This window comes from Eumetopias jubatus, unplaced genomic scaffold, assembly GCF_037043125.1.
Source record: "Eumetopias jubatus isolate StellerSeaLion01/CBP00866 unplaced genomic scaffold, mEumJub1_p1.0 scaffold_5, whole genome shotgun sequence".
NCBI lineage: Eukaryota > Metazoa > Chordata > Mammalia > Carnivora > Otariidae > Eumetopias > Eumetopias jubatus.
The window spans coordinates 74,796,802-74,809,038 of NW_028274811.1; the positions used below are offsets into that span (position 1 = coordinate 74,796,802).

The window sequence follows — 12,237 nt, forward strand, 5'->3', positions numbered from 1 at the left end:
GTCATGATCCTGGAGTCCCGGGATCGAGTTCCGCATCGGGCTCCGTGCTCGGCGGGGAGTCTGCTTCTCCCTCTGACCCTCCCCACTCTCATGCTCTCTCTCTCATTCTCTCTCTCAAATAAATAAATAAAAATATTTAAGAAAAAAACCCCACATTGTCCTCCTTTTACTAGCGTGAAAATCTGTAGAGTGTCATTCAGTTCCTTATCTACCCTACCTATTAAATATATTCCCAGATAAGTTATCTATCAAATAATTTATGATTTGAAAATTATAGTGTTTCTTTATTCTCCAGACCCCAGAATAATGCGTTTGGATGTTATTCTTTATTACTATAAATCAAGATTAAACTATTTACACACAAAAGGAAATCTTTTCTAATGTGGTCAAGTGAATAGTTGGCTAGTTCATATATCACTAATTGTGTTATTACTCGAAAGCTTAAATATTACATCTTGAATATATAGGCATTGTTGGTTTAGGCAACAACTGCTATGGCACAGTGTTAGGTTGTTTTTCTTTTTTCATAATATCTAGACTATAAAGTATCTTATTTCCATATTTATAAGGGGCTTGAGAAAACTCGTAAGGACCTCTGTTACAAATGCAGCAAGGGGGACATAATTTGAGATTTCTGTGTTAGTAGAGACAGACTTCACTTTTAAGTTTGAAATGAAAGGCTGAACTTCCACCTCAAGGAAAGGAAGAAGGAATTTTTCTTCTGTTTATCAGCCAGTCAAGGAATTCTGGTTTTGTTTCGTAACGCTTCTGAGAAATTCAGATTTACAACTCTTCTCTTGTGCCGAGCCTGGACACATTGGTCTTTTGCTCTGTCTCAGCCAGCAGAAGTGAAGAGGGGGCAGAGGCTTTCCCCCGCTCCCGTGGCATAAATCACTGTAGAGATTCATACAGTTTGAGACTGAAGATTATTTATCATCTCCCCAAATTCTCCATGTACATCTGATAGGGTAGACAGACCTGTGGGTGGGTTGACTTGGTAGTCAAGGCATAGTTCCAGTATGGTCTGTCCCCAGGGAACCTCTCATTCTTTATGTCCCATACAAATTAGTGCTTGGTGAGATACTGTGGCCCTGGAGAGAATTCAAGGAAACCATCTTGCATTAGGCATTATTTTAGCTTTTGTGTGCACAGTTACAAAACCATGTGTGATTGGATTTGTTTGCCCTGCCTACCATCCACGATTGGTTACCATCCTCTTTCCTTCTCAAAATCACCACGGAAAGATTTCCTGAAACCAGTCCTTTCTCCCAAGTATTTCATGACCTACTGCTCTTTTGAACAAGAAATGAGATTCAGAAGCTTCATTTGGGTTTTGGTAATCCATTTGCAGACTAGTATATGCTTCCAGAGGTTAAATAGCACGTCCCTAAGCATATGCAAACATGTGGTTCGGCTTCCACAGACAAACCCAGGCCTTTGAAACAAAGTCAGTTTGAAAAGGGCTTTCTAGGCTCAGGGGTACTTTTTGGCTTTTTTTTTTTTTTTTTTCTTTCTCTCTTTATTATCCTGTTGCATTTTATTTGGAAGTGCAAGAGAAAGGATACATAGGAGGACTTCAGGAAGATATAACCAGGAGAAAAAATGATTAGGGTGAGGTAAGAGCCACTATTATATTGACATATGTAAACATACCTGGGGATGAATGCTTTGTGTGAAGGTCAGAGCTCTTTCTCTCCAGCAATCGTAAATAGTTCTTACTTGTTTGGTGTTTGACCCCTGTACAGCCACTAATGATCCTAAGAAGTTGGCAGCAATTTTAACAGAATCTTACAACCAAGGTATCATTTGTCATGTTGCATTTGCAATACAGATGCTTGAGGAACTCCTAGAGTAAGTGTCTAAGAGAACGAATTCACTTATTTGTTTGTACCAGTCATTGTGATTTGGCTTTGTCCTCCTCAGATGTAGAGGAATTATAAAACTAATAGTTGCATGGACTAACAAGCCGAAGATACAAGGACTAGAGCAGGAAAAAAAATGAAAACATTTAACACCAGCCCCTTTAAAGACACTGGAAGAGAGAAGCCTTTTCAAACCTGTAATCAAATCTGTTTAAAGTATTTGACTAACACAGCTGGCCTCACTGGGGGAGTGTGAGCATTCTAGCAACATATTTCAGTGAAGGCCTGAGGGATGGAATTTAAAGCATTACATGGGCACAATCTTACAGAGCCAATTATAAGAACTCAAATTTAATAATAGATATATTTTAGGGGCACAGAAAGGGAGCTATAAATACAAGAGAATAGAAATTGCTCCTTAAAGGAAAAGATAATGGGGCAGATTTTCTTTACCACCAGTAATAGTAAAAGCATTCTTAAGTGTTTACCTTTCCTCCTTCTAAAATGCATGAAGTATTGAATGACTCGAACATTTTTTACACTTTTTCTCTTAATGAAATTAGTCTTTTTTATTTTATTAATTTCTTAAAGACTTATTAATTTGAGAGAGAGGGAGATCAAGAACATGAGCGGGGGGAAGGGCATAGGGAGAGAATCTCAAGCCGACTCCCCGCTGAGTGAGGAGCCCAACTCACGGCTTGATCCCAGGACCCATGAATCATGACCTGAGCAGAAACCAAGAGTCAGTGACTTAACCGACTGAGCCACACAGGTGCCCCCCAAATAGTCTTTTTTTTTAATTACAAAAGCAATATGTACTTATGAAAAACAGTATTACCTAATCCACCACTTAGTTATAACTATTGCTATACAGTTTTGTGTGTATTCTTAAACCAATGCGATAATATCTTGTGTTCATACTTAATATATATATTGATTTTAGCAACTTTTTTTTTTTTTAGAGAGAAAAAGCTAGCAGGGGGAGGACAGAGGGAGAGCAGGAGAGAGAATCTTAAACAGGCTCCGTGCCCAGTGCGGAGCCCAATGCGGGGCTCCAACGCATGACCCTGAGATCATGACCTGAGCCAAAATCAAGTGTCCAATGCTTAACTGACTGAGCCACCCAGGAGCCCTTAATTTTAGCAACTTTTTGTACAGCTAAAACATAATCACAGAAGAAAATTGAGAAAATACTGAAGACTTTAAAGAAAAAAATACCATCGTCCAGAATTCTAGCACCTACAGAGATGGCCACTACTGCCATCTTGGTGTATTTCCCTAAGTCTTTTTTTCTCTCTGTATATTATGTTTAAGCTGAGATAACAAAGAAACATCATTAGGAGGGCCTAGAAAACAATAAATAATGTGCTTTGTGAAAGATCAATCTTTTCCATTTGAAAAGAGTCATCATTGTGGGTGACTTAAGAAAGTCATTATTCAGGTATCTTGGCATTTAGTATGGCATTTAATCTGGTTTTTATTTTGTTGCTGTGTTTGTGAGGGTGAAACACATACTTCCTCAAAAAGTCTTCTGGGACGGTGTTCCCACAAGCAAGTGGTGTAGCTGTTAGAAAATTCTGGAAGAGTAGTTTAGGATACATCATTTTAAGGGATTATGGGTCATGACAACAGAGTCCATATTAATTGTGGGTTAACTGTGGCTACGCAAGCTCATGTCCCAGTTTCCAGAAAGAAGCAAAGCCAAAGTTGTGCCCCGAGGGCAGTCCTGCCTGACTCGCCCGGACACCCATACCAGGAGCCAGCCCAGAATCCAGCCACATGGCTGATGTGGCAGGTTAAACAAAGGGAGGTGCCAGAAATTCTTTTGGACTACAGTTTCCTAATTTTCTTTCTTTTTTTTTTTTTTTGAGTTCTAAATTTTGATTCCTTTCTTCATTGACTGGAATATTTTTTAACATAAATTTTTCAGGGAGGGAGCGTGAATGGTGATTTTCTTTTTTTTTTTTTAAGATTTTATTTATTTATTTGACAGAAAGAGACAGAGTGAGAGAGGGAACACAAGCAGGGGGAGTGGGAGAGGGAGAAGCAGGCTTCCCGCTGAGCAGGGAGCCCGAGGTGAGGCTCCATCCCAGGACCCTGGGATCATGACCTGAGCCGAAGGCAGACGCTTAACGACTGAGCCACCCAGGCACCCCCTTAATGGTGATTTTCTGAGTCTGTGTGGATCTAAGCATGCTTTGGTGCTGACCTCACACAAGAAATAAATACAAAATTGTACAACATCCTTGGCTAGCAGTTCTGTTCCCTCAAAATCCCATACCTGTTGCTCCATGATTTTTCTGACTTTAGAGTTGTAAAGAAAATGTCTGGGAAGCCTAGTTTTATTTTTATAAACCCTGTTTTTCCTGCCTTGGCACGTATACAATTGTGTTGCTGTTCTTACAATTTAAAAAATTGCCAGGATGTGCCTATATATCTGTTTCTCTCTATTAATTTTTTCCTGAAATGTCTTATTTAATTATTGTTCTTATTTTGGTTTAGCTCTCAGGGCAGTAGAAGTCAGCCGCTTATTGATTGCTAACCATGGGATGGGACAGGATGCAAATTCTTTTGTTGATTATATATTGCAGAGCCTTTCCCATTAAAAATAGAAGGATGTTTGGTAGTTCATTAAGCTCAATAGCTGTTTTGTTTAAAAAAAAAAAAAACCCACAAAACTATGTGTAAAACCCAGAAACATATGCCAATAGCTAGAAAGTAGAGACCTTACGCATCATCCTTCAGTGAATTGTTTTACCAGAAGCAAAGGATACAGCTTTACTAAAGATTATGCAAATAGTGTGCTTTTAAATCAAGCATCTGTGATATACAAAATGTTATATCATTGGATAGGGAACGGCTAATAAAAACAGTAAGTACTTTGCCTTTATCAGTGAGCATATAAATATATCAACAATATATCATACAGTCATAATTTGTACTTCATTATTGTACTTTGAATTTATGAGCCTAATTACCTAAGACCTTAGGTCCTACCAAAATTGTCTCTGAAAGATTGTATTCATGGTACATGGAATTCAAATCAAATGTTAACAAAATAGCAAAGGAACTAAATGGAAGTTAAATTTGCTAGCCTCAGAGTAAATCATAAGTCCTGGAATCCTGATGGACAGATTGATTAAATATTATTCCTGAAATATACTGTTTTAAAGTATATATGTGTTTTCATTCTTCTCTTTAGATTTCATTAGCTTCTCAAAGATAATAACATGACTGATTAAAAAGGGACAATAACCTGAAATCATGCCCATAGCAAAATGATTCATCTGAGGACTGATAAATGTATGATTCTTGTCATAAAGTCAACTACATTTTGTCATATAACAATGCATAATAGCTCATTATAGCCTTTTAAAAGAGGTTCCTCAGTGAAAGCAAAACCTAATGGAAAGTTGACATCATCAAGTCTTGTATGTTTCAATCAACATTATTACAGAATGCTTAGCAAATGCGTAGAGCACTGTTAGTATCGTAAAAAATTATTAATAATTCCCTATTCCTAATTTCCCAGGACATTACATGAAATAACACAGTGGTTCTCAGGTATTAATGTGCCTAACAATCACTTAGAGATAGTATGAAAAATTCGGACTCCTGGGCCCCATCCTCAGAGATTCTGATTTAGCAGATTTAAGGTAGGGTCAACGAATTAGGGTTTTTGTTGTCTTTTTTGCTTCCTTTTTTGTTTTGTTTTTACCAGTTACTTCAGATGACTCTTATGTCAATGGTCTTCCGAGCACATTTTGAGTAACACTGAGATAATATTTATAGAGTGCTCTTTTCTTTCTTTTCTCCCTTTTCTCTCTTTTCTCTCTTTCTTTCTTTCTTTCTTTCTTTCTCTTTCTCTCTCTTTCTCTTTTTCTTTCTCTTTCTCTCTCTCTCTTTCTCTCTCTCTCTTTCCCTCTCTCTCTTTCTCTCTCTTTTTCTTTCTTTCTCTTTCTTTCTCTCTCTTTCTTTTTCTCTCTCTTTCTTTCTCTCTTTCTTTCTCTTTCTCTCTCTCTTTCTTTCTTTCTCTCTCTCTTTGTTTCTTTCTTTCTCTCTTTCTTTCTCTCTCTCTCTCTCTCTTTCTTTCTTTCTTTCTCTCTTTCTTTCTCTCTCTCTTTCTTTCTCTCTCTCTCTTTCTTTGTTTCTTTCTTTCTCTCTTTCTCTTTTCTCTCTTTCTCTCTCTCTTTCTTTTCTTTCTTTCTTTCTTTTTTCCTTCCCTTTCTTCCCCTTCCCTCCCCTCCCCTCCCCTCCCCATGATTTCCTCACCCTGGCCTCTGCCATGTTCTGGGGATGATGTGGCTCTGAAGCACCTTAAGAGTGCTGTAGTTCCAAACAGTCATTGATCATGTGGGCAGCTTTGGTTGGAGAAATAGGTACTAACCCCATTTTTTCCTTCTTTTCCTAGGACCTTGTCCCTGAAGCTATTCATTCTTTCTTCTACTCTTTGTTTAACGACTCCTCTTAGACTACATATTAGTTCAGCCTTCCTCATTATAAAGTTTTAAAACATGTCCTTTGAAATTGCTCAAGCTCCCATTCTTTCTTTCTTGCCCTCACTGCCAACATTCTTGGTTGACATTACTGAAGGAAAGGGTGTAGAGAGAGAGGAGAGAAAGCAGAAGCAAATGTTGATAAATGCCCGCGTGGGGGAGGTAGGAAGGAGAAATCAGTGAACAAGTCAAAGAAGAAGCATTTAAAAGGGTAGAAGGACCAGGATGTTGCTGTGTCGTCAATGGGAAGACTGGAAGAAAGGTCTGGGCTGATAATTGCCGAATTATGGGGGCTGTGGAAAGGCCCTTGATCGTGGATTGGGATTTTGTTTGTCCTCTTTGAAGCTGTTACTGTTAGGACTGTGAGGGTGCTGAGTAAGTGGAGATTCTGCACTGATGACTCTTCAACGTACATGGATTTATGTAATGAACATCCGATAAAGGGAAAAAAAAAAAGGAAGTTGAAATCTGTTTATTTATACAAAAAGAGGTAAGTGTGGCCAAGATGCATCCCGTGTTACAGATTTCTTTGATTGTTTGCCAATTGTTTATGGGTGAATGGAATCATTTGTTAATTGAATAATAACAGGTATGAAAGACATTGTTTGGAAAGAACTCAGGAGTGAATTCTAAACATATGTTTATCTTAATCATTAGGACTCCAAACTTCCTGGCTGGTTATTCACTTCAGGGTTCGCATCCCCCCGGGCTCTTTCTTTTGTAAATCAAGCCTCTGATTCCTAAGTGGTCTAATTGGAGCTCAAGGAGCAGAATTTTTGGACGTTAGTATATTCCAGAAATATATCACTCTGGAATCTGAAATCTGCAAATACGGTTTTGAAGAAACACATTTCTCTTATGGGAAATTGAAGGCTAAAATGCTTTCATATTCACATTCCAATTTTTGGTTTCACTTAGTACTTGGGATAAAAATTGTTTCACTGAATATAATTTTGTTACTTACTTTTTCGTGTGCTTTCTTAAAACACTGAATAGACTTGGTAAAATCTGAAACCATACATCTATTTCACTGAATAATGAAAGCTTAATAGGAAGCACAATGACTAATAAATTTTAAAATAATTCATTTAAAAGACAATGAAGTCTCTTACTACCAGTCCTAAGGACACGAGCTCCTGAGATACTTGTTAGGTGTGATATCTGCCCAAATGCCATAAACATATAGTTCGGGGGACACCCAGTGGTTAAAAGGAGGAAATTCTTTGCTGGGTACATGGTTGACTTTGTCTTTGTAAATTAACATATGTTACGGGGGCGTGTGTGTATTTTAAGAGGCTTGATTTTGACTTCTTATATAAATTTTCTTTAAATATTCGAAAATTATAAGATTGGAAATATATAATTAGCTTTTCCTTTAATAAAAACATAAATGGTATTTTAAAATGTAAAATAACTGAGAGACTTAAATAAGAAAACCAAACCTTTTTGACCCAGAAATTCCAAGTCTAGAATTTGTTTCAAGTACATAATTGGAGGTGTGCTTGGTGGCACAAGGACCTTTATCACTGTATTTATAATAACAAGCTAGGAGAGAAATACATGTATAGCAGTAATGAATTGGTGAAATTGTGACACAGACATAGTAACCAAAGCATCTTTAACACCATTCTTCAAAGAACTTTTAATGACTGAGAAAAGTGTTTATGTTAGGTTAAAGAAAGATGAAAAGCTTATGATTTCATATTGTAACATATTGTGCATATTTTTGTGTTTCTAAAAGTAGAAAAATAACTGGAAGTAGCTGTCTTGATTGGCAGGATTTTGAATACTTTACATTTCCTTCTTTCTACTTTTTCCTTTATTCTAAATGTATTTTTTTATCAGAAGGAAAAAAATAGAAAACAACATCAGATGATAAAAGAATAATGGAAGAGACCTTAGACCTTAAAGAGAGAAGTATTTTATGTGTGAGCCTTTTTTCTTTGGAACCTCTAAGAGATACTTCCAGAACAAGGCTGCTGCGTGTGTGTGTGTGTGTGTGTGTGTGTGTGTGTGTGTGTGTGTGTGTTGCGCACATGTTTGAATAGAAGTACATCTCTTAGATATGGACAGAGTGAGGATTTAAGTAAGGCAGCTTAGAGGGCAAGGATTCTTAACTATTTTTAGTTCATAGTCCCTTTGGAATCTGATGAAAACTGATCTTTTCCTCTGAGAAGTACACACATATGTGAATACAAAAAATGCTCCTAAAATGGGACGTACAGTTCAAAGACATTTAGATGTACACACCATCCCACCCCTGCAGGGACAATCTTATTGACTAGATATATTTAGGAGGTACCATCTGATAATATTTTCCCAGTTGGCTTGTTGTTGATGTCTGTAATTCCACTGTTAGCAGCTTACTTAAACTTTGAGTTAAACGTTGCCTTTCCCTGGCTCCGCTTTTAAATTATGGGTATTCCTAGGAGAAAGAATATATTAATTATTAACATCTTAGTGAGAAGTAGTTTGACAAGAGGAGAAGAGAATTATGTAACACAATTTTTATGTCAATTGGTAATGGTAGTTGAGAACTAGAGAGCATTTGATAATAATAGCTAACACAAATATAGCCATTACACACATGCACACACACCCTCTTACAATAATCCCATTCTCCTGATGAGGAAATTGAGGCAAAGCTTGATTAAATAAGGTTTTTAATACCAAGGTTACACAGGTATTTGGTAGTGAAGTTCAGAATTGATTCAGTTTACAGAGTCTGTGCTTTTATCTAGTATCTGATAGTATTCATAAAATTACTTTTAAAGAATTCGATGTAAGATCAACACCAAAAACTTTCTTACTACTGTTGTCAATTTATGTAACTCTTCTTTCCATCTTTCTTCCTTGTGTTGTACCTCGTTTTCATTCAAGAAGTTCGTAAGGTGAGATTAAGTCATTCCACAGGAATAAAACGCACAGCATAGGGAATATAGTCCATGACACTGTAACAGCGTCGTATTACGGTGACAGGTGGCAGCTACACTCGTGGTGAACTTAACACATAGAGATGTTGAATCACTATGTTGTACACCTGAAACTAATGTAACAGTGTGTGTCAACTATACTTCAATAAAAAATTAATTAAAAAAAGAGTAAATTACTCCAATTCCCAGGAATCTGGGAATGTAAGGAAGAGTAGGTACAGCTATTCCCTCTCTGGGGGGTATGAAGTGCAACAGGGAGGGAAACTGAGTCACAGCAGACTCAGAGTCGGAAGGATAGCGTTTGGCTGCTTGTCAGGGCAGCCCCCTCGGGACTAGAAAGACTTGAGTTGACTTGCAGATGATGATGGGTACTGACTAATTAGAATATAGCCAAACTCAGTGAAGTGTAGCTACCATAGTCTGTGTTATTAAGACTGTTGTGTGTGAGGCATTTCATTCAATAAGTGAATTTCTATGCAGTGAGTTAATGGTGAGATTTATTCAATAAGACTTATTTATCAGTGTTTCCCAGGAGCTAACATATCCTGTTTATTGCATTGCATTTGTGGTAGCATACATTTACACTTCTTTTGGTAATAAAGGGAACTTGTTCTTATTTGTACATTATTTACAACCATGGTATAAAGGAACATTTGTAGGTAAAAGTCAAACTTTATGATTGCTAGTGTTGGGGAATCTGCCTACCCTTTTGAAAGACAATCATTTTCCAGATACTATTTTCCAATTTAGCATGTGTTTTCATGTGGAAACACAATACTTCTTGTCATTTTATAGGGTAACTATTAAGTAATGGAACTGAGCTGTTAACGAATATGTCAAAACATATATTTTAATGAGAGTTTTTATCCTGTAAACGACTACATTTCATCAAGTCTAAGAAACCACTGATCTAAAAATGCACGGATTAGAAAATGCTAAGAAAGGAAATAAAACCATCAGTTAATCTCTCACCCCAGCTTTCTTATACTGATCTTTTTATTGAAGTATAATTGGCATACAGTGCTTTATTAGTTTCAGGTATACAATATGATGCAGCAATTCTATATATTATTCAGTGCTCAGCATGATAAGTGTACTCTTAATCCCCCCCACCTCCCCTCTTCTAGTGATTTTAAGAAGCATCCGTTTGCAAGAGGTATGAAAAAGGAAAGAAAATGGTGGCTTCATATCAATAAAATGAAATCCATATCAATAAAATGAAATCAGTAAAATGAAACCTAAAAATTTATATAGTTAATTCCATTGTTCAAATAATGTTGAAACTAATTCCACTTTACATTTGGAGCATAGAAGAATTTCATCTCTTCCTCAATACTTTTTTCCCACTAAAATCAATCAGTATCATCCAGTTCAATAGCCTTCTCATAATTACCACATGTGAATCTCATTAACTTTTGGGAGTTTCAGAAACTGAAGTCTCCATTTAGAGGATAAATGTTTTGCATCTAAGGATAATCAAATAACGTGTTGCAGTTTCTGAAAACAGTTCAGCAAACAGTTTCAAAAATATCTTGAGAAATGATTTGAACATGCCAGCAGTCACATTGAACCTTTGAGGATTTCAATACTCTTTTAATGCAAAAGTTCTTGTATATCTGTGGGCTCAAAAATTTTGTCACGTATATTTGATCTGTTACTTATAGACCATTGTAAGCTAGAGAATCCCCTAGCCTGCTCTCTTAAGGGCTCCCCAGGGAATATTTGCTATTACTTTGGTAGAAAAGTAGACCAGCTCCATTTTCCTGCACTTTTTTAAAGATTTTATTTATTTATTTGAGAGAGAGCGTGAGCACGAGTAGTGGAGGGCAGAGGCAGAGGGAGAGGGAGAAGCAGACTCCCTGCTGAGGAGGGAGCCCCATGTGGAGCCCCAACCTAGGACCTCCAGACCATGACCTGTGCTGAGGGTAGACGCTTAACCAACTGAGCCATCCAGGTGCCCCATTTTCCTGCACTTTGGTGGGAGGAGAGAATCACTGGATTTGTCGCTGCAGAAACTCTGACCAACTCTCTGGCAGGGAAGGCTCCGTGTCATCTGGGGCAGGAGATGGAGGTCTTGCAACATAGGTGGATTTCATCATCAGTGGAAGTCTCTGAGGATTGGGTATCTAAAAACCAACTTGCCCCTTTATTCATACCCAACCCCTCAGTGTTACTTGGGATTTGTTGAGCTTCTTGGATTGGTGGGTTCATCAAATTTGGAAATGTTTTGGCCATTATTTCTTCATATATTTTGATTTGTCTCCATGTCTTTCCTTATCTTTGGAGGTTGCAATTATACAAATATTAGCTGCTTCAAGTTGTCCCACAGCTCACTGACCCTCTGTTCCCTAACCCCTAGTCTTTACTTGCTGTTTCATTTTGGATAGTTTCTATTGCTATGCATCCACGTTCACTAATCTTTTCTTTTGCGGTATTTCATCAGTTCTTAATCCTAGTGTATTTTTCATCTCAAATATGCATTTTTTTATCTTTAGAAGTTTGATTTGGGTGGTTTTTAAGAAAATATCTTTTACGTCTCTCTTTAACTTACTTTTTTTTTTTAAGATTTTATTTATTTGTCAGAGAGAGAGCGAGAGCACAAGCAGGGGAAGCAGCAGGCAGAGGTAGAAGCAGGCTCCCTGCGCCCTATGTGGGGCTCAATCCCAGGACCCTGGGATCATGACCTGAGCCAAAGGCAGACACTTAACCGACTGAGCCACCCAGGCTTCCCTCTCCTTAACTTACTTTTAAAAAGCTTCCGATTTTGAAATAATTAGATTCCTAGGAAGTTGCAAAGATAGTGTGGAGAGGTCCCCAGTACACTTCGTACAGTTTTCCCATTGGTTACATAGTATGTAATTATAGTACATTAATCAAAACTAGGAAACTGACATTGGAACAACATGTGTATGTAAGTTCTGTGCCATTTTATTACATGTATGGATT

General features: G+C 37.4%; 1 protein-coding gene across 12 annotated transcripts in view; it reads left to right on the forward strand.

The window, feature by feature from the left end:
* Positions 1-12,237, forward strand: part of CAST (calpastatin) — a 109,549-nt gene that overhangs the window by 14,074 nt on the left and 83,238 nt on the right. The window lies entirely within an intron of this gene.